At 37.1% G+C, this 24,890-nt stretch overlaps 1 protein-coding gene across 9 annotated transcripts in view; it reads right to left on the reverse strand.

The window, feature by feature from the left end:
- The window catches only part of LOC138329944 (serine/threonine-protein kinase BRSK2-like), a 94,987-nt gene that overhangs the window by 49,641 nt on the left and 20,456 nt on the right, over window positions 1-24,890 (reverse strand). The window contains exon 1 of one of the 9 annotated variants that reach the window (XM_069277241.1): window positions 9,722-11,664. The exons of the other annotated variants lie outside the window; for them this stretch is intronic. The gene's annotated coding sequence lies outside the window, so the exon portion shown is untranslated. Of the gene's footprint in view, window positions 1-9,721; window positions 11,665-24,890 lie in introns of those variants that run through there. 9 annotated transcript variants of the gene reach the window in all.

A 24,890-nucleotide genomic window follows, 5' to 3' on the forward strand; every position in this document is an offset into this window, starting at 1 on the left:
GGTCCCGAGTTCGATCCCTGGCAGAGGCAGGTATTAAATTTATTGTAAACCCTGCACCCTGTTACATTGGCGCCCATGTAGGGACTCGGGAATGATACTTCACGATACCTGCGAAGGAATCGTTGTGACCCCTGGAAACTCGAGGACTAGTTGATTCCTGGAGGGGGAGTATGTAACCCTGGTCAATACTAGCCGCAATATATCGCTCGGCTACAGAGAACTTCTCTTTAGCTCGATCGGTTGAGCGTCAGACTAGTAATCCAGAGGTCCCGAGTTCGATCCCTGGCAGAGGCAGGTATTAAATTTATTGTAAACCCTGCACCCTGTTACATATATAATTCTAATTTAGATGAGGGAAACAATTCAGCCTTGAACAAGTACTCCAACACCATATGCTCTGACACCTGATCTATATAAATAGAACTTTTCTAAATGTGTAATCAATATATTATAGGAATTAGTCCTGACATTTGAACTTCTCACAATAGAGAGTTCACTTCAATATTCAGCACATTCCCTAAATAATTACACAAGAGGCCCATGGGGCTTTACATGCACCCAGCAGACTTAATTCCAGTCAGTGTAGGCCAATATGGACTTCCCAACGGGTCAATCAGATTTGATATGCAGCATATCATCAAAGGATTGCGTGACATTAACTAAATTGCACTGTCATGATTAATGTTAAACATGGAACTTCCTAACTTAATCACCATGAATCCCTTGTCCTGAATTTGTTTGATATTAATTCTTAGTCAGTGACATATATACGTTGAGTACCAGAAGTTCTTCATGTATTTAGTTGGTACTAGGTCCTTAATGTACTCAGGTGACACCAAAATATCCTAAATATACTCGGTTGCCACCAAGAGGTCCTATTCCGTCTTTGCATATTACAGAGTTAGCTCCCTTGCAGGTAGGTATTGATTGTTACGTCATTATTTTGTGAGCACAATTCACGTTGTTTTCTCCGAAACGTATGATGTTACGCTCGCAAACATATGACGTCACAATCAATACCTACCCCCAAGGGCAGGTAACTGTGTAATATGCAAATACGGAATAACTCAGGTGACACCAAGAGGTCCTCCATGTACTCAGGTGACACCAAGATGTCCTTAATGTACTCATATGACACCAAGAGGTCCTAAATGTAAGAGGGAGGCACCAAGAGGTACTAAATGTATTCAGGTGACACCTAAAGGTCCTACATGTACTCAGGTAGTACCAAGACGTCCTCAATGTACTCAGCTGGCACCAAGAGGCCTTTAATGTACTCAAATGACTCAAAGAGGTCCTAAAGTCAATCAGGAGGCACAAAAAGGTACTAAATGTACTCAGTTGGAACAAATTAAGAGGTCCTACATGTATTTTGGTGGCACCAAGAGGTCCTCAATGTACTCAGGTAGAACCAAGAGGTCCTCAATGTATTCAGGTGACACAAAGAGGTCCTCAATGTACTCAGATAGATCCAAGAGGTCCTCAATGTACTCAGGTAGAACCAAGAGGTCCTCAATGTACTCAGGTAGAACCAAGAGGTCCTCAATGTACTCAGGTAGAACCAGGAGGTCCTCAATGTATTCAGGTAGAACCAAGAGGTCCTCAATGTACTCAGGTGGAACCAAGAGGTCCTCAATGAACTCAGGTAGAACCAAGAGGTCCTCAAGAGGTCCTCCATGTACTCAGGTGGAACCAAAAGGTCAAGGTTAAAGTTAAATATGGTATTATACTAACCCTCTAACTGATAATCAATACCGTACTCGTCAGGTTAAATACAGTACTAACCCTCTATCTGATGATCAATACGGTACTCGTCAGGTTAAATACGGTATTAATCCTATATTTTATGTCCATGCACTCATCAGGTTAAATATGGTACTAATCCTGTATTTGATGATCAATACAACTTACTTATATGGAGCTATGACATTCAGGCACCACAAAGTAATATGCCAGCTAACTGATGACCACAGTATATACAGTTACAATAATTACATAACAGTAATCAGATTAATTAGCCCGCGTAATAAAACCTCGTTACTGTAATACACCAATCAACCAGCTGTATAAATAAATGATAAGGTTCAATAATCCAGCCAATTCTCTAGGCCAATTAGCTAGAGTACAAAAGGTACCATGGGCCTGTATTTTATTCTTACATATACTACTAATGCAGCTACTATTTTAAAGGGACAATTCACTCAGGCTAATTCTTTTACATAACCAAGAAGCAAAATATGGCATAAATGTATTGTTCTACATTTCTCATGAAACATATAACATAAAATATTGACAAATTCCACATCATTGTTAAGTATTTTAATTAATATCGTTGAAATATCAAATCGTTTATCAATACGATTAAGCAGGTACAATATGGACGCTGTACCCATACCTGACCCAAAGTCACGCACGTTAAACAAATAAACTACATAACCACTGAGAAGGTGATCAAATGATTTTTAGGCAAGACAATTCGCCTAATAAGGTAAACACACTACTGTCAGAGCGATTTGAGCAGTTCTAGACAAAAGTTGCATTACTCTACGAGCAAGGGACAGGGTTCGACATACAAGAAGTTCGACCACAATGTGTAATGGCGGACAGCAAGCGAGTTTGAACATCTACACACATGTCACAACCATGGGCTTTTCAGACATATCACAGTAAAACCGACTGATCTAATTTCCATTAGAACTGTTTTTCTCCGAAATATGTACAAATTTTAATGTTTTTTATACTGAATTGTCCCTTTAAATATCTCCTTAATTCAACAAGAGATGACCTAAAACTTTGTAGTTATAGACAGATACCTATACCTTTTTTTCCTCACTGGGGTAATTACCGTATTTCCATTATAAGAGCGCCTCCTCTGATAAGGACACACCAAAGTTAGTTGCTCATTGATTTCAACTAACTTCATACAAATTTTGCAGTAGAAGACAGCAACATTGGTTGTCATAGGCAGTAATGAATTAACATTTCACAACTGTCAGTGATATCATGTCTTGTTATAACTGTAACTTATAAACACTTGGTATTGTGCTGACATTATATCAGGAGTCGAGCCCTTAACATGATAAACTAGCCCCAACAAATTTGTCATAGCTTGTTTTGACATTATATCTTTTCCCTAAATTTTAGGTTGAAATTTCTCTGCCATTGCAATTGTTTGTAAAAATTATAATTTCTAAGATCCAGTTCGTAAAAACCTGTACAAAATGAACACTATAAGATCCGTTATATGCATTAAAGAACAGGGAAACACACAATACTGTTAATTTTAATATACAGCCCCGAGCAGGAACCAAATCTGGGTCTCCGACATTCACGTTCGACTTTCGCACCTCTACTGACTGAACCAATAAAGCAGAGAGATCACACTTAACACTATCTACAAGCCACACCAAACTGATCTTTTAACAATAGCAAATATTTTTTCCCATGCATAGGCATTTTGTTGGCATGAAAATTGCAACATGCCTACAAAGACATAACGTTTCAATCGCCTCTTCCTTACTTTGTGGTTAAATTGACAATATAGACAGACACTTTACCATTGATGGTTTTTTTCCAATTTAAAAAACAATAACCATGGACTCAGTGTACTAAATCAAAGCTGACGTTGACCTGTTGCCTGTATCAGATGGGGACTAAACCAAGCTGTCAAGGACAGTCCACTTGGTGTCAGTTTTAATAACTAACATCCATACCATATGTGCATTATAGACACTCTCTGGACATCCTCATGAATAATTCGGCTGGAACAGATCGAAGGTCTCACTAGAATATACATTGGTTCACACATGCAACTACACACAAATGAGACAATGTTACATGAGCAAGGTTTTTACTTTAAAGGGACAATTCAGTCTAAGAGTACATTAAAATTTGCACATATTTCGGAAACAAACCAGTTTTATTAGATATTAGTTTAGTTGGTTTTACTGTAATATGCCAGAAAAGCCCAATGTAGTGAAATGTATGTGAAATGTTCAAACTCGATTACTGTCCGCCATTACACATAGTGGTCGGGTGTCCTGTATGCCGAACCCTGGTCCCTGCCAGTGTAGTAAAGAAAGTTTTGTCTAGAACTACTCAAATCGCTCTTACAGTAGTGTGTTTACCTTATTAGATGCATGTTCTTGTCTAAAAATTATTTCATCAACTCCTCAGTGGTTATGTATTGCATTTGTTTAACGTGCGAAACTTTGGCTCAGGTATGGGTACACTGCTGCGTACATGTTGTACCTGCTTTAGTATTGATCAATGATTTGGAATTATAACAGTACCAATCAAAATGCTTAACTATGTCCAAAAATTTGTCAATATTTCTTGTTATATATTTCATAAGGATTGTAGAACAATACTGTTATGTCATATTTTGCTTTGTTTTTATGAAACCGAACTAGCCTCACTGAATTGTCCCTTTAAATGGTATACATCGTGTATATATATGTATATATATATATAAGCATATTTTTTCTCCTTTTTTCTTTAGTTTTTGTATCAATCAAACTACAGTAAAATCCACTTGATACAAAAACAGATGTTTATTCAAATACTGATTTCATTTGAAAATAACAATCATCTCCATATTCATTGTATTTTTCTTTGTTTATTTTGAAATATGCTGTTTTGGCACCTTTATACAATATTTTAGTATACATTTACATATGTGACAATTTAAGGCCAGCATTTTGTTGGAATGGATTGTTTTCAAATGCAAATACTACAGCTAGGTCTAATAAAATGACTGCATCTGTCTAAATAATACTGCATGGCTGCAACAATGTAATCTTGTGCTCTCTCATGAGAGGTCTCTTATTGTCCCAATACAGGTATAATGAAGCTATAGCTACAATACGTTTCAGTTAAATTTGATCCTGATATTGTTACTATTTGTAGATGTTGCTAAAATTAATCTATATCAAGAATATTTATTAAAATTTCTTAGTAACTTTGTTACCACAGTTGTTTAAACTTGACACATATGAATATATGCCTTTTTAACTGGTCACCATTGAAGTTACGATCATAATGCCATCAAACAAAAGTCTGAAAGTTCATGACACGCTCTTGTGAGAGGTCACCGTAAGTCACATAATGTGCTCGGTAATGACATTAGGATGTCACCTAATTTCGGTTCATTTAGAAAGTGGGACTCGCATAAGCTTCAAGTAATTTTAATTTTTATCAAAAGTTTTTCAAATCGATAACATCCTGATCTTGAATTCTTTTTAGTTTTTTTTCTGTATGGTTTAAATTAAGATTTTTTTCATAATTCTTCTAATTCATGAAAAAAATCTGGCACTTTAAGTAAGAGCGCAATAAATCTGGGTTCATGGAGCACGGTTCTCCCATATATCAAAACAAATGCATAGTATTAGATGTACTGGCTCATCTTGTGGCAAAAATCCTAATAAAAAATAAATAAATAATTTTCAAGCCCAAAATTTATCCTGCTCATGCATTTCATGATTTAACCCCTAACTCGACTGATATCTGTGTTTTATGGTTAAATCTTGTCAATGAGCAGAACTAAATCATTAATGGCCTCGTTCTATCATTATATGTCCTCTATATTATATAGTATAGATTTGACAATTCTCTGAAATATCATCACATTATCACCCCTGGAGACATATATGAACTCTTCTATTCCTGAGAATGGAATAGTTTATTATGAAATTCCAGGGGTAAACGAGTTAGTATTATTGATTTCCTTGTCTAAGGGTGAGCTTCCATTCACAGAAAGACCATTTGTCAGAGAGGCAGGCTTACCATTAGGACCTATTTATAGAAACATAGGCAATCGGCACAGGCCATCCTAAAAGCCTTCAGTTTATGTTTGACTGAATGTAAAACATTTACATCAGACTTGCCAGCCACTTCCATAGGAGTACTAGGCCTTGGGTAGGCCTACAGATTTCAGGAATAATATGCAAAAGACAATGATAAAAGCTAATTCAAGTTGACATCTCATCTCCTAGAATACATCGTCAGTATCTTATAAAAGCAGCAAGCCTATATGACATAGCACTTTTTATGTATATGAATGTCCATACACAGTTTTGTTCCACCATTTTCATTTTTCCTATTCTGTCTTTGCATATTACAGATTTACCTCCCTTGCAGAAAAGTATCAATTACGACTCTATTACAGTGTAACTTCCCGAAACCCAACCTTCTCAAAACCGATCACCTCTAGAAACCGAACACGGATGTCATGTACGGAATAAATTCCTCTTTATTAATAGTAAATAAAACTTCCCAAAACCGCTCCCTCCCAATTCCGAATACCGGACTGATTTTGAAATCGGATTAGTCAAATGTAACTAAAATACATTTCTGAAATCCGGCCTTACCTGAGCAACACCGATTGTTTGCATTGAGGTCTGATTAACCGAAGCTGCATTTAAGGAATTAGTAAAGGTATACTATAAATAAGAAACAATACAGGTGTAATGATGTGATTTTCTAATTTTTGGTCATTTTAAAATGATTGCTAAATTGCACCTACATCTGACATACAGATACCCAGCAGAAATGACATAAATCAGCCGTGATTCTGTTATCAGTTCTTGTCACCTGTTACAAACTGTGTGTTTCTGATTTGCATACAAAAGTAGCACAAAAAAATTGTATCCTAATGTAAATATTTTGACACAAACTACAGACAGTATCATTAATCACCTACAGCAAAGAGAAGATAACTCTCAAATGACAAAAGCCTCAATTACATACTTGAAAAGTAAAACATGCCGATACACTGGTTTAATGGAGTGAAAACAATAACAGACTCTTTAGGAAGCACTTTGTTAAAGTGATTTAAACGATGAGAAAGAAGAGTTGGGAGGTGTTGATGAATGTTAAAGCAGATACACCCCAGATGTGAGGTGTACAATGTGCCAACACCTGTATATATCTATGACACATAAAGGACTAGAGGTTAAGTAATGTTGGCAAAGGATATAATTCAAGATAATAATTTCCATTGCTTAGCTCATGAAGCTGCCGTAGGTAATTAGTGAAATAACCTGTGGGCTCATTACTACTAAACAAGCCGTAAAACTTGCTAGGTTTCTGCTTTCTCTTGTGACAGACACCAGGTGGAGCTAGTTAAAAAGTTTTCTCTTGTGAATTCCCATACCAGATGCGGGGGATGGTCCTTTTTAATCTTCATTGGTATAATATGCTTTGAAAAACATAAGTTGTGCAGTCAAGGTCTTTTCTCTAACACTGTATACAGTGTTTATTCATGTTAACCCTCTCACCGATCAATCATTCTCCAATCCTAACCCCATATAAACTTAACCCCCTCCCCCATACCAACTTTACCCTCTCCCCCATACCAACTTAACCTCCTCCCCATACCAACTTAACCCCCCTCCCCAAATACCAACTTAACCACTGTATTTTTGTTCAAATCTGTTTCACATGATGGCAACAAAACCAATGTAAATCCACATATAGTATCTAAAACTTGAAATTTTTAAGCGAATATGTTTATTCAAGTCATTTTAAAAATTGTGCAAGTTGCATAATATCATCATGTATATGAAAGCTTAAAGATTTCCTGCTACTTCTAATATTTTTCCTTTTTTTTCCCTGTTCATATAAGTCTTTAAAATTTTGACATTCAACAATATAAAATCTTGAGACAAGAGTAAATTATTCAAGATTGTATGAAACTAAACAATATATTCTGACTTAAATGACTTCCATAATCATCTGGTTTACACAAAGATTAAACACAAAAAATGTAACTAAATAACTACATCTTATGTCTTAGGAGGACTTTCACATGTCTCCATATCACTTAATATCAGCTTATCTAGAGGCAGTTACTCTGTTAAGGCCCGGTCCCACTGGCGTTTAGGAAGATTTGCGAATGCATTGCGCACAAAATTTGCTGATATTCGCTGAGCATACGCAATATTCGTAAAACCTACTTGTATCTGTCGTCCAACATCCGCACACGTCCGTAATTATACGCAAAGGCGTGTTTTTCCGTTCCCAGGATTTTTGAACTGCACAAAATTTTGATTGCGGAAATCATTCGCATTAGATACGCTATTCGCTCGTAATATATACTCAATACATGCTTATTAAATGCGCTGTATATCCGCTGTTATATGTTGATATCCGCAACTGACGGGGTTTTGCGGCTTCATAGCGAACTGGGACAGTGTGTAAAACAAATATATAGCGTACCTATCACGTTGACATCACGAATCAAAATAATTTGTAGCGAATGTATATTGAGTTCAGCGTTTGTATTGCGTCTGTTTTGCATTTGATTTGAGAATAATTTGCGAATGTATAACAAACGTGTTGCGTAAACCAAAACTACTGTATAAATATGGCAAAAATCGACATATTTATCTATCATTTCCAGTCCGTCGAGAAGTACAGGTGTAATAATGGGTCCTCGGCAATAATACCAATGCAGCATAACAATGGTATCAACAACATATCAATCAAATTGTTCAAGTCATGAAATTAATTCAAAGACATAAAAGAAAAAGTGTTTTGCTTTGATTTGAATTTGAAGCAGACTGGACCTTCTTTGTATCTGGAGGATGTAGGATGAAAGTTGCAGCTTGCTTATCTTTGTAGCAGTCGTGTTGTTGTGAAAATCGATATCCAAAGGCCCGAGTGCACTTCTTTTCCTACCGTAATTCAGATGCCCAACATGCGCAATACAACCGTTCTTTCCGCTACATCTACGCAATGCATTATCAATAGATTCATAATATTTCTGTAACAATCGCAATACTTCCGATCTGTTTCCTCAATTTATGTGTTATATATTCGTAAATGTTTGTTACGTATCCGCATTGTTGGATAATTATACCAATTGTACCCCACACGGGAGAGCATCCGTTATTGTATTCATTTTTATTCGTGAAATATCCGCATTTGTTCGTAATAAATTCGCAGAATGTTATAAACATATCCATAATTTATACTTGAAAATTTGTTATTTTAAGCCAATTTTGTTGCGGATGACAACGAACGGCCAAAATTTATAAACTAAATTCATCCGTAATTAATCCGCTCTTTAGTGGGACCGGGCCTTTACATAGATATAACAGAATGCTGAGTCCAGCTCGATTTGCGCTTTCTTAGTAGACAAAAACTTCTCAGGTGATCTTCCATCTCATAGATGGAAGATCTAGAGCTTCCAGAAGCAGAAGAACTGTAAATCAAGTTACCGGAAGTTATGTTCTAGAAGTAAAAGAGAGAAAATTGAGAAAGGTTCAGGATTTTAATATAAACTGCCTCCATCAGGGATCAAACTCGGGACTTCTGGATTACTGGTCCTATGTATCTCATATTGACCATGGTTACATATAGAATCTATGACTCAGAGCCATCAAAGCTAGTTTCCATATGTACATGAGAAGAAAAAAACCAATACATATACTGAATTATTAGATAACTTTAGCGATACAATCTTTACAAAAGTTGGTTAATATGAAAAGTTAAAAATTTCAAGAGGCAGAGAAAAATATGAAGAACACTTTTCATGTTTCTTCTATGACAAAAAGTCTTAGACCATACAACATTAAGAAAATCTTATTTAGATAAGTAGAATCTCGTGATAAAACAATTAAACAATCTCACAGAAATAAGCGAAAAACAATACCCAATAATTATGGTTGATAACTCTATACATATAAAAAAGACAGAATATGTTCAACATTCCAGTTACCTCTGGGTCACAGGCTTGATATCCCACGTGGGCAGTTGCCAGGTACTGACCACTGGCCAGTGATTTTTCTCCAATGCTGGGTATATAGTCAAACTTTTCACCACCTTTTCAAAACCCAGCATATCTATCCTTTAATGACCATGTTAATAGGATGTTAGACTTATAAAACCAAAAGTAAAAGCACATAAATAAAATCATGTGATATTTAGAAAGCCTAGATAACCATGTAACTAGTGTGAAGATTTCACCGACAGACAACAAATGATAAAATTATGTATCCATAGCAACCGCTATCAAAAGCATGCAGTGGATCAACAGTACAACGTCTGAAAACATCAACAAAAGCTTTTTGGTATTAAATCATCTTTTCTGATTTCTATCAATTTTCATTATACAGGAGGGTTTCCACATTGTAATGTAACTGTACAACTAATGCGTTTCTGAATTGCTGTGCAGATACATAGGAATTAGATTAGACAAGTACATGGTGTGTCAGAACAGGTAATGCGGTAATAATAACGACATTTCATGACTATTGGACGATCCTAATTGTATCTTTTCTTCAATTTATTTGCATTTAAAAGATTTTTTTTCAACAACATAAAAAACACCCACTTTTTTAATAGGGCTGATTCACAGATCGGACCACAAATCACCAGTGAGATACAAGAAAAAGATTCAAATAAAGTAAAACTGTTTTTGTTGATTTTATAAATCAATAATGGTCTTATATATTGATAAATGTTTGATTGATAATAAAAACATTTTTAGCAATTTTACATTCCTTATCATTAAGCAATAGAGTTACAGGTGAAGTACAGCAGGATTCAGTCAATGTAACTGTAAAAAAAATTAAATCATTTGAATTTTGAAATGACGTCATCTCAAAAATACTACTGCACATCAATTACGGCATGAATCAAAATCAAACCATCTGTGGAATGGTACACTGTATATAAATTATCATGTTAAGGCATAAATCACCATATCAATGTTATTGTTACTTTTATTTTGGTCAAATACAGAAAAACGGTTTTATTTTTAATCGGGTGATTTATGATTTTGACTCATAATTAGCCTACCTTTCGTTTTTAATGGGGTTCACATCTACTGTACTCGTGCAGTAGCCTCATATAATATATTCGTATTTTTACATATTTCCGACCCGTAATGAAAACGAAATTGATAATAATCTTTTACATAGATCTCTAAAATTCAAAAATTATGTTTTATCATTATTATTTTATGAAGAATTCACAACATTGCATCGAAGCGTGGATACGAAAATAACATGTTGCTAGCTTTACTTCACGCAGCTCTTGTGTACTTCCGGTCTACTTCAAAGTGAAAATATCAATGAAATTCAGACATCAGTGTACATTCCTTTACATTTTTGAGCTATGACAGCATTAAAGAAGGTATTATTTTTTGCTTTTGAAAGATCGCGATCCACAAATATCAGGAGTAACGAATATTCGTATCCGATCTTTCTCAATAATTCGTGAATACTCGAGTACTCGGATACTCGTTACAGCTCTAGCTGGCGATCGTCAATTGTTGAAGCAGTCACAATAATTAATACATGTATGGAGCTAATTCACTTCAGTCATCAGATCATAAAATATTCATCATATAAAATGGCCTTCGACAACAGTCAAACTGAACATCAATCTAAATCTAAATTTTAAACTTTACTATATTTTTTTTACTTTAACCTTTCAGCTGCCCTTTCTGTAAAAACTTGACAGTCGAGTGTTCAAATAAATAAATCCATCTTTCATTGTGGTGTGTGTCCCAACACCTATCTATTATGTACATGAACATTTTCATAAATGAATGTTTTCATCACTTCATAAAGAACATGAACATTGACTAAAAACGTCAAATAAATGGACCTAAACAGCGAAAGAAAATTGACACAATTCAATAGCCGTCCGAGCTGTGTAGCGCCATAAAGGAAAGAGGAAGGGAGACCACTCTATGTTACTCTCGTCGAGAACGAGATGAGGTACGGTAGGGAGACCGGATTCTCAGATCTTATGTTTGTTGGGGCTACAAAGATGGGTGTAGGTTCGTATTTGCATACTAAAGTTATGGTAACGTATTACTGAAATGAAAATGAACATTTTCTTCACTTCATTATGTACATGAACGTTTTCATCCCCTGTACTAAAATTATCACTGTACATATGTCCTCCATATTTTGTGGTATGTACTATTATATGTATTATGTATGGAGTAGGAGAGAAAACAAGAGGCCCATGGGCCTTAACCGTCATCTCTTTTATAAGAAGTTCAGGTTCCTATATATTTAATGTATTAGACCATGAATGAAGGTCCCTTGATCCCCACCATGCTACAAATCCAATATCCAGTCTCTAGGCCTCTTAGTTATTTACAAGAGGTCATTTAAAGATTTTAGCATTTTTGACCCCTGTGACCTTGAATGAAGGTCAAGGTCATTCACTTGAACAAACTTGGTAGCCATTCTTCCAAGCTACCATAGGCTCAATATCAGGTCTCTAGGCCTCTTAGTTAGTAATAAGAAGCCTCTAGACCTCTTAGTTATTAATAAGAAGCCTATTTGACCCCTGTGACCTTGAATGAAGGTCAAGGTCATTAATTTTAAGAAACTTGGTAGCCATTCATTCCATCATGTCACAAGCCCAATATCAAGTCTCTAGGCCTGTTAGTTATTCACAAGAAGTTGTTTAAAGAATTTTAGCCAATTTTACCCCTGTGACCTTGAATGAAGGTCAAGGTCATTCATTTGTACAAACTTGGTAGCCCTTCAGCCCAGCATGCTGCAGGCCTAATTTGAGTATCCTTGGCCTTTCGATTATTGAGGAGAAGTTGTTTAAATGAAAAGTTTACTCAAAGCGCACGGCGCATGGCAACCGGCGCATTGCGCCTGACGACAGATGGTGAATGATGACAGTAGGTCATCCTGACCTGAAGCTAAAAGGCAAAACCAAAAAGGTGTTCAAACCCAGACCTCAGAACACTAGCTGGATGTTCTCGAGAGATACAGATTGAGCTATCTGGTATGTATATATTTGACTGTCAAGTCACAACTCGACAAATTTAGTAATAACACCATTGCAGACCCCTATATAGTTTACTCAACTCCTCTTTATGTCAGGGTTCTGTGTACAAAATTTTATAAAAATCTGTAGTTTAGGAGGAGTTGGATGGACAAAGTTGTGTCTACAGACAGATAGATGGACGACCCGATTCCAGTATACCCCCCTCTTTAACCTCGTCTTTGGTGTGGGGGGTATAATAATACAGATATAATGTAATAGAGATATTGGTAAGACATAATGCTTCCTTACCCTTATATCAATAGTGAATGTAAGAGGTCACAACCTACCCTGTCAGAATAGACATGGCTAACACTATTCCCTCACATTCACCACTACTCCTCACCTCCAATTTCATTGCAGGGACAAATAGGTATTGACAATAAGTCAATGAGTTTTCTTAATGTACTCTTAAGGCTTTCCTCTGCCTCCTCATTTCGCAATGTCCTTTAATGACCTTGGCTATTAATAAGACACAAAATAACATAAATCCAAACTGTGCTGCTGATTGAACAAGACCAGAGATTTCAATTAATAGAGAAATGGTGATCTGTAACAGAAGAACGTGCCTGCATGTGTATTAAGTCTCCTGGAGATATTGGCAAGGAACAGGCCCAGACGTTCTGTTGTAATTCAATAAAGTAGCTTATCAATGATAATTGATTCAGTACTATACTGCCCAACAGCTTTGGTATGAATGTAACTTTAGCCTAATATCATGATTGAGCTGGTACCTAGGCTTACCAAAATATGACACTAACTAGAACACTGACACGTCAGAAAGGGCCCCACTATGTGTCTGACGTGCTTAAGTGGAAAAGTAGTATTTTGACAACGAATTCTTCCGTGTTAGCTATATGTTGCTAATAAATAATTAATGTCAACATTAATTGGGAAACCGATGATGGTACATTATTATAATTCTTTGGAAAAAGTCTTCCAAATATTTAACTTGAATCCTGATTCCAAGCTAACATTACATTAAGAGCATACAATTAACTCAAATAAATTTGACCTTGACCTTTGACTTAGTAACCTTGGCCCATGACCTTACCTTTGGACAGTCAACTCCTTGTTTAATTCTGAACAACTTTGCATCATAATGTTATAACAAAATGTTTATCAGTTAAAAGCAACAACATTGTGATTTTTTTAAATGTTAAAATCCAAGATGGCCGATTTTTTCATTTAATTTCAGCCTGAAAAATTGCCAAAGCAGATCTAGGATGGATGGGGAATCATCATGTAAAATATGGGGAAAATACTCCACTCCCTTCCATCATTAATGTGCAAAAGAAAAAAAACGGACAGACGGACGGACGGACGGACAGACGGACGGACGGACAGACGGACAGACGGACGGACAACCTGATTACTATAGGGCACCCGCATCTCGATGCGGGGCCCTAATAATGAAGTCATATTGGATCTTAAAACACAATAACTATAAAATACTGCAGTACTCCAAAATATGACACTATAACGAAATAACATTGGATCTTATAGCATTTACTATGAAATACTGCAGTGCTCCAAAATATGACACTATAACGAAATAACATTGGATCTTACCGCAATAACTATAGAATACTGCAGTACTCCAAAATATGACACTTAAATAAACAAAATAACATTGAATCTTATCGCAATAATTATATCTAAGATACTGCAGTACTCCAAAATATGACACTAATAAGCGAAATAACAATGGATCTTATTGGAGTACCAATTAATACAGCATTACAAAAATAAGCATTTGTTCCAATATAAGCACATTTTATATTTTTGCTGGCAAAGGAAACTGGAGTTCCTGGAGAAAAGTATACAACCCACATAGCTGGTAACTGGCATTTTACTGCGACAAAAACTCTCAGCTTTGAAATTGACTGATCGCCAGGCATTATGTTGCCACGCTTTGTGCTCGAACACACATGTACCTATTCATTTTCAAAACAAATGTAGTAGCATATACAAAACAAAATGTAAAGTCCCATGAATATGCAGTACCTAGACAGTTGATTGACAGCCTGCGATCCTTCAATACAATAGTGAAAGTATAATGGCCAAAAGAATTTAACGTTAAGACACTGCTGCCACACTTGACATAGCATGGAACTGCATGGTGATTGTAGTACTAACTACCTTACAAAAATATTAAAATAGCTGCCAAAGGTATAAATTCCTGACACTAAGAACATGCACTACCAGAAACGCTTGATAGAGGCTCTATCATTAACAGTCACCAGTCAATCTGAAAAATTTCATATTCATAGCGGTTTTATTACCTGCGAAATATTGATTTGTCAGTCTACATGAACTTGACAATAGTCATAAGTGATCCTTTTAAAATGAGTCGACCAGAAAATCGTCATCTGATGTCCTCCTACTCTACTGTCTCTCCTGCTGACAATATCATTATCAGAATCCACTGAGACTGAATGAATGCCACGGTCCCCAAAATTTACAATTAATGGTATTGATTATCACACTGCATTGTACCATATAGGGATACTGTATAAATGTATTAATATGTATAGTATATCAGGCACGCTATATAATTAAAGGCCACAACCTTTCCGAATCACTTTTGATTTTTAAAATGGTAATGTAAAATGAGATTGATAATTTTGTTAAGTTGTTATTAGTTTCACGGTAAAACTACATTTATCCTCACCTTTTGAACAATTCAATTAAAATAAATTAAATGTTAATTTTCATAACACATGTCATATTATATTTGCCACCGTAATCCTAATTTATAGCATGACTACCACTGCGTCAGATGGTAAATGAATCGTCAAGGTTAACATAGATTACAGAGGAATATTTGTATTTTTGTGGTGTTGTAACCTCATCTTAGGCCACCAACATAAATTTCCTAATGTTAGTATAGTTTTGAAGAATTTTTTTTTTTTCAGAAAGGTAACGGCCCTTTAAACATTGGGTGGGTATAGTCGTGTGGCCCTTTCCTAATCCTCCACAATCATAATCATCATTATCACCGTCCACAAAAATGTATCTTCTCACCTGGCCTATAGGCATGTATCATTAAACAGATGTATCTATAAATAGACCTGTTTGCACCATCAATGTATCTCCGCTACAAATGTTATAGATAAAAAATTTAATATAATGCATCTGCCATCAAAGTATTGTTACCCTATAACATGCCTGCAGCTCGCTTTCCTATTAAACTACACTACAGGGAAGCAAAGGTGATATCTCAAAGATAGACACTTAACATAAAAGCTGTACTGAACCAGGAACTATGATATCAACTCATCAATCCCTCTAATTATGCAATGAACTGCTCCTGCTTTCAAACTGGAAGAGTTCAAATTTGTCTGCAGGGGTGATTGAGTTACCTCCCATGGAGAGAGTGCTGGGTTTCCATCAATGAGTTCAGTGGTGCAGCTTTACTAATCTTGTACTGGAACTGATATATCCTTATCTTACACCCGGAATCCCCAGATACTAGGAGCTCCCCAACTTTCTCTCCTCCCCACACAGCAGTCTAGCCGAACCATTACTCATCCACTATCACTTTTTCTATTACACCTGCAATTCATTTTTTTTACCACTAATCAAAACAGTATTGAGAGAAGTAGTAAAATGGAGGCTTATATTTCACATTACATCAACAAGAGGCCCATGGGGCCTACTATGCTTGAGGAGGGAATGTTTAATCGAAGTCAATAATATTTAAGCTGTAGTGGTAACTGTCTATATCTTCTGTAGATGGGATCAAATTCTGGATTAGTATTGAAATATACAAAAAAAAGCCGGCTATCTATGTCAGCTGATCAGAAATGGGTAAAGTTTCAATAATTTATTTATTTCAAAACAGTTTTGCTGTGTAGTGTTGCCAACGTAACTTAAAATAAACCTCTTTCAAGCTGGTTACGAAAGGGTTTTCTGAAACAGGTGTCTCTTAAAATCAAAATTTTCATATCGCAAAACTGAACACATTTGCTTTGAGCAGTGATTCTTTTGATACTGGTGAAATTGTAGCCCATTCACGTCTATTGACCTCTACAAAAAAAACAAACGAACAAGAAGATAACATTCTCTTTCATGATAGCTATGTCTGTATCATCAACATAACACCGTGATGTTTGATTTCCTTCCAAACGAAGATGGCAATCTCCGATGTTCTTCCTCCCTTGTCTTGTTTTTACTGATCGTGAGATAAAGGTGCTAAATAAACTCTAGTGCACAAACTCTGGTAGAAACTTTCAGTCCCCAGCCAGTTAGCTAGAGGCAGGTTATGATACAACCTTCTAATGTATACTTCTACATATACCACTGTAGGTCTTCAATGACATCACCTCCTTTTAGCCATCATGAGGGAGATAAAAAAAATATATCACAACATTTCAAGCCTCATTACCAATACATGATGTAATAGGACAAAGTTCTGCTGTCATAAGTAAGCAATATGCATATTACAACACCATCTAGCCCCTATAGTCAACTTTCCTCAATGGTCACAGTTCTTGATTAGGTTGATCACTGGTAACGGTAACCGGTACATGACGGGTAACTTAATCGACAGAGATTCCACTGAGTTCTTGGGTTCGAACTCCATCTACCTGTGCATTTTTCTACCTCTTTTAAAACATCATTACTGAGTCATGTTGGAAATTACTCCTGTTTGAGCAACTATATGGTGATTTAAGATAAATTTTCTCACGGTCTTTAAAGCACTAATTCATGTCCAGCACTAAATTTTGTAAACGGGTATTTCTTTATTTTCCGTATGGAACCAAGAAATTGCCCAATTTTTCATTCTGCGCTTATATTAATCACAATTTACAGTGGTGTTTTTTTTGCATTTGCACTTAAAATTGACTACACCTAAATAAGTCCATTTACAGTATCTAAAATCCTGGGTATCTAGAAATGAAACACTCATATGACAATGGGAAGAGGAAGTTAAATCTTGTATATACCCAGATGAAAGGGGTACAGTTTGGAGAAATAACATGTTTTCCTGACTTACTAATGGTGCCTTACTGTCAAGGCTACCTGGAAGTTTGGAAAAGCAATCAAGTCAACAGAAGATGAATTGAAGCAGTAATATCATGGGGCTTTCTCTACAACATCAATAAATATCCTACAGATAGGATGTCATTACCTGGTAGTTTATACAGAAAGGCCACAACATAAGACCACTTCATACAAATAGGTTACCAGAGCCTGAGGTCACTCACTACAAATAGGTTACCAAAGGCTGAGGCCACTCATTACAAATAGGTTACCAGAGGCTGAGGCCATTCCATACAAATAGGTTACCAGAGCCTGAGGCCACTCACTATAAATAGGTTACCAGAGCCTGAGGCCACTCACTATAAATAGGTTACCAGAGCCTGAGGCCACTCACTATAAATAGGTTACCAGAGCCTGAGGCCACTCACTACAAATAGGTTACCAGAGCCTGAGGCCACTCACTACAAATAGGTTACCAGAGCCTGAGGCCACTCACTACAAATAGGTTACCAGAGCCTGAGGCCACTCACTATAAATAGGTTACCAGAGCCTGAGGCCACTCACTATAAATAGGTTACCAGAGCCTGAGGCCACTCACTATAAATAGGTTACCAGAGCCTGAGGCCACTCACTATAAATAGGTTACCAGAGCCTGAGGCCACTCACTACAAATAGGTTACCAGAGGCTGAGGCCACTCACACTGAGAGCCACTCAATAGGTAGGCTTACAAATAGGTTACAGAGCCTGAGGCCACTCACTACAAATAGGTTACCAGAGGCTGAGGCCACTCACTACAAATAGGTTACCAGAGCCTGAGGCCACTCACTATAAATAGGTTACCAGAGGCTGAGGCCACTCACTATAAATAGGTTACCAGAGCCTGAGGCCACTCACTATAAATAGGTACCATAATACCAGAGGCTGAGGCCACTCACTATAAATAGGTTACCAGAGGCTGAGGCCACTCACTATAAATGTACAGAGGCTGAGGCCACTCACTAAATAGTTACCAGAGCTGAGGCCACTCACTATAAATAGGTTACCAGAGGCTGAGGCCACTCAATAATAGGTTATAGCCAGAGGCTGAGGCCACTCACTACAAATAGGTTACCAGAGGCTGAGGCCACTCACTATAAATAGGTTACCAGAGGCTGAGGCCACTCACTATAAATAGGTTACCAGAGGCTGAGGCCACTCACTACAAATAGGTTACCAGAGGCTGAGGCCACTCACTATAAATAGGTTACCAGAGGCTGAGGCCACTCACTATAAATAGGTTACCAGAGGCTGAGGTCACTCCATACAAATAGGTTACCAGAGCCTGAGGCCACTCACTACAAATAGGTTATCTGAGGCTGAGGCCACTCACTACAAATAGGTTATCAGAGGCTAAGGCCACTCACTACAAATAGGATATAACAGAGGCTGAAGTCACTCACTATAAATAGTTTCCCAGAGGCTGAGATCACTCCATACTGATATACCACAACAGGTATGAGATCAGGTATATACCACAACAGATATGAGATCAGGTATATACCTTAACAGGTTTGAAATCTGGTACATATACCACAACAATTATGAAATCAGGTATATATACCACAACAGGTATGAGATCAGGTATATATACCACAACAGGTATGAGGTCAGGTATATATACCACAACAGGTATGAGGTCAGGTATATATACCACAACAGGTATGAGATCAGGTATATACCACAACAGATATGAGATCAGGTATATATACCACAACAGGTATGAGATCAGGTATATATACCACAACAGGTATGAGGTCAGGTATATATACCACAACAGGTATGAGATCAGGTATATACCACAACAGATATGAAATCAGGTATATATACCACAACAATTATGAGATCAGGTATATATACCACAACAGGTATGAGATCAGGTATATACCACAACAGGTATGAGGTCGGGTATATATACCACAACAGGTATGAGGTCAGGTATATATACCACAACAGGTATGAGATCAGGTATATATACCACAACAGGTATGAGATCAGGTATATATACCACAACAGGTATGAGGTCAGGTATATATACCACAACAGGTATGAGATCAGGTATATATACCACAACAGGTATGAGGTCAGGTATATATACCACAACAGGTATGAGATCAGGTATATACCACAACAGATATGAGATCAGGTATCTATACCACAACAATTATGAGATCAGGTATATATACCACAACAATTATGAGATCAGGTATATATACCACAACAGGTATGAGATCAGGTATATATACCACAACAGGTATGAGGTCAGGTATATATACCACAACAGGTATGAGATCAGGTATATACCACAACAATTATGAGATCAGGTATATATACCACAACAATTATGAGATCAGGTATATACCACAACAGGTATGAGGTCGGGTATATATACCACAACAATTATGAGATCAGGTATATATACCAAAACAATTATGAGATCAGGTATATATACGCATATACCACAACAGGTATGAGATCAGGTATATACCACAACAATTATGAGATCAGGTATATATACGCATATACCACAACAGGTATGAGATCAGGTATATACCACAACAGGTATGAAATCAGGTATATATACCACAACAATTAGGAGATCAGGTATATATACCACAACAGGTATGAGGTCGGTTATATATACCACAACAGGTATGAGATCGGGTATATACCACAACAGATATGAGATCAGGTATATATACCACAACAGGTATGAGATCAGGTATATATACCACAACAGGTATGGGATCAGGTATATACCACAACAGGTATGAAATCAGGTATATTTACCACAACAATTATGAGATCAGGTTTATATACCTTTACCACAAGAGGTATGAGATCAGGTATATATATCACAACAGGTATTAGGTAAGGTATATTCTGTATTCTCATTTATAATAGACAGTAAATGAAGAATTGTGAGCAAATTATACATTCATAATTTGGCATAACATATGGCATTGTGTCCAGCTGGAAACTGGAAAAAGAAAATGAAAACATTTAATTCTACCAAAAATTCCATCAATGAAATGAAAAAGAGGCTTGAATTCTCATTCCTAGAACTGGCACAACGATTCCATTGATCTGCTGTGTGGATGTACACGTGAGGATGGAACAGTAAAACAGGTGCAGTCATGTATTGACGAAAGCAGCAGAATGGTTCTGTGTTGAAAACTCCAGTAAGACCAATTCTCGTCCATTTAATGCGGCCAGAATGGAAATGAGACAATTACTTGCCAGTCAGCAAGCACAATCTCCCTCTTGCTACGTAACCTTCATACACACACAGATATTGATCCAACGGTTCGACAGTCGGTACGTGAACACTTGTATGTATATCGTAAGTACACAGGATATTATTGAATCCAAAATAAAAATCTGATGTTTATTTAGCAATCCAACCCCTATTGATTACGTTTTTCACAATTATACCAGATTTTTTGTTTACATTTTCTTCCTATAATATCAGGAGTACTGTATATATATATCTGATCAGAAATACTGAGATCCTGAAATCCTGCTTGAAAATAAACCACCTCTATTTTCATGAAGATTTCTAGAACTATGCCTTATCTATGTCCCTCCTCTTACAGAGTCATATGGATAAGTGTTACAAGGAACAGATGTAGGGGCCAGTCATGGGCTCGAACACAGAACCTCCTAACACATAGCCAGATGCTTTAATTTACCGATCGAGCTACCTGTGGTCGCTGATGATCGGCCCAGTCCAATCTTACCTATCCTGTAACACGCCTCCTTCTTAGCAACCCTTCAGCTCAAGATATACTGGACAGACTCCATTTTAAAACTTTATACAAGATGAAATGACTTCTTTCTCTTGCAATTTATTGCATGTTACATAATTCTTGGTGCAAAACAGTAGGGCAAGCATAGGAGATGTTGAGCTTACACAAGGTATTAGACAATAAACTATACTCAAAAGGTAACATTTCAGAATCTAGTGTCTTAGAGAGTGACAGTCAACATCTCTTCATTTGATTACTACATAATCATTCTATGAATTTCTATGAATGCTAAGACAGATTTTTAAATCTTAAAGGTGAAGAGAATGGGATTTGAAATTTCAAAATACTGATAACATATAAATATATAGCTCTTATGTAACAGGAGAGGAGAAAATGTAGTAGCCAAACTAGGGCTTGAACCCCAGACCTCCGAACACTTAGCAAATACTCTACCAATTTAGCTATTTGGTCACTTATGTTTGACCCAGTTCAATCCCATTCTAGACATTTTAAGCTGAAATATTGATGACTTTTTGCAGTCATTAGCATAGCAATTGATATAAAGAATTCATGACTGCATTTGCTTTCTGTTTAAAATCATTTTTGTGCCTAAATTTGATTGCAATAACGTAAGTAAGTTGACAGTATATTAGAATATAAAGTTTACATTCCAATATGTTATCTTTTTGTAGAAAAGTATTTTTCGGATTACCATTAAGCCACAACTTCTTTCTCACTGGAAATCGGGAATGCAGTTTATAATCCAACTAACGAAAAACATTCTTTGAGCTGAGGCCTAATTACAACCACAATATAATGTGCTTTATTAGTGCAAACTATTTAATCAAGCTATTTAATCAAGCCAATAGTGATGGGCCGATGATCGAAAAAATCGAAAATTAGTTGAAAAACAATTAAAAACCCAATCATCGATTAAGACTTTGTAAAACAATTAATCAGAATTTTTTTTAAATGTTTCTCAATCTTTAGATTTGTGTCACGAAACTATTTATCATAAGTCAGCTGAATAATTAGTCCATTCTTATTACCCTACAGACATTGTTCCCATACAGTACAGTATCCATCATGAAACATTAATAGTCAATCGCAGTGGACATGCTTTCTTACCACACTATTACCTCATGATTCAAGTGATATTCATAGTTACTTCTAATGCTAGGTAAACATAGTTATACATCGCAAAAATCTCAGAATAGTGTTTCATTCCAATAAGTAGAGCAATTATTTCCTGAAATTGAAAACCAATTACCTGGTATAATCAATAATCGATCGATTTTAACATTCCGATTATCAATTTTTTATCGATTCCCATCACTACAAGCTAATAAACCAGAGGAACAAATTTAAGAATGGAATGTTGGTGGAAAACCACTGATTCGTAGGACAGTCATACTGCAAAATGATACTGAGGCTGAATTAAACAAATACTGGTATTGTGATTAGTATCAGAATGATCAGCTGACAGAATATCTAATAAACTGCTTAATAAACTCCCTATAGACAATCTTTGGCTTCAGGCATGGGGGTGATGTTCTGGTAATTCAATTTAAATACAATAATGCTAAATTCCAGAGAGTTTATATACATGTATCCACAAATTCAGTTTGTTTGCAAATAATTAATTTATGTATATTATGATTGTATAAATGATCTTAATTAGTTTAATTAATTGTGTTGCCACAATTATTACTCCTGTACTGTTAGTCAATTAATTACGAGATCAAAATTATCATCTGTGAAACTTAATCAATCACCTCACAAAAATATTCATTCTTGTTTTAAATTTCATCTACTGCCTAATTTTTACATCAAAGCTTGTAGCCAATCTTCAAATCACAGCTTGAAATCTTAACAGTCCAAAGGCAACAAAAACTTCTGAAGAGGTAATTAACTTTAGCTGTTGAAATTCTATCACATGTCATTAAGCATGTATGATCTAAAAATAACTTGTCCTTGACATTTACATGCAACAATGTCTCTCCTAAACAGATTAGCAAAGAAAACCACTTAAGTGCATATTTATAGGGTTTTGAGGAGTCACTACTGTATGGCATCTGCTCGCAATTACAGATGGAATTCAAGTAAACTGTTATTATAAATAATGATTGGATATATGATAGCAAGTATCTACATTTATAGATAAATAATTTTGATTCATAATTGATAAAGAGATTGCAGTATAGAAATCATTTCCATCACCCCTCCCCTATCCTCACCCCATCTGTTACCCCTCCCCCACCCTCACCAAATCTGTTACCCTCCAATCCCTCCTCTCCAACCCTCACCCCATCTGTTACCCTCCCATCTTCCCTCCCCAATTCTCACCCCATCTGTTACCCTCCCATCACCCCTCCCCAACCCTCACGGAATCTGTTATCCTCCCATCACCCCTTCCCCACCCTCACCCCATTGGTTACCCTCCCATTACCCCTCCCCAACCCTCACCCCATCTGTTACCCTCCCATCTTCCCTCCCCAATTCTGTTACCTCCATCACCCCATCTGTTACCTTCCCATCACCCCTCCCCAACCCTCACCGAATCTGTTACCCTCCAATCCCCCCTCCCCAACCCTCACCGAATCTGTTATCCTGCCATCACCCCTTCCCCACCATCATCCCATTGGTTACCCTCCCATCACTCCTCCCCAACCCTCACCCCATCTGTTACCCTCCCATCTTCCCTCCCCAATTCTCACCCCATCTGTTACCTTCCCATCACCCCTCCCCAACCCTCACGGAATCTGTTATCCTGCCATCACCCCTTCCCCACCATCATCCCATTGGTTACCCTCCCATCACCCCTCCCCAACCCTCACCCCATCTGTTACCCTCCCATCTTCCCTCCCCAATTCTCACCCCATCTGTTACCTTCCCATCACCCCTCCCCAACCCTCACCGAATCTGTTATCCTCCCATCACCCCTTCCCCACCATCACCCCATTGGTTACCCTCCCATCACCCCTCCCCAACCCTCACCGAATCTGTTATCCTCCCATCCACCCCTTCCCCATCGGTTACCCTCCCATCACCCCTCCCCAACCCTCACCGAATCTGTTATCCTTCCATCACCCCTTCCCCACCATCACCCTATTGGTTACCCTCCCATCACCCCTCCCCAACCCTCACCAAATCTGTTATCCTCCCATCACCCCTCCCCAACCCTCACCGAATCTGTTATCCTGCCATCACCCCTTCCCCACCCTCACCCCATTGGTTACCCTCCCATCACCCCTCCCCAACCCTCACCGAATCTGTTTATCACCCCTTCCCCACCATCACCCCATTGGTTA

This window comes from Argopecten irradians, chromosome 8 (assembly GCF_041381155.1).
Source record: "Argopecten irradians isolate NY chromosome 8, Ai_NY, whole genome shotgun sequence".
In the NCBI taxonomy this organism is placed as follows: domain Eukaryota; kingdom Metazoa; phylum Mollusca; class Bivalvia; order Pectinida; family Pectinidae; genus Argopecten; species Argopecten irradians.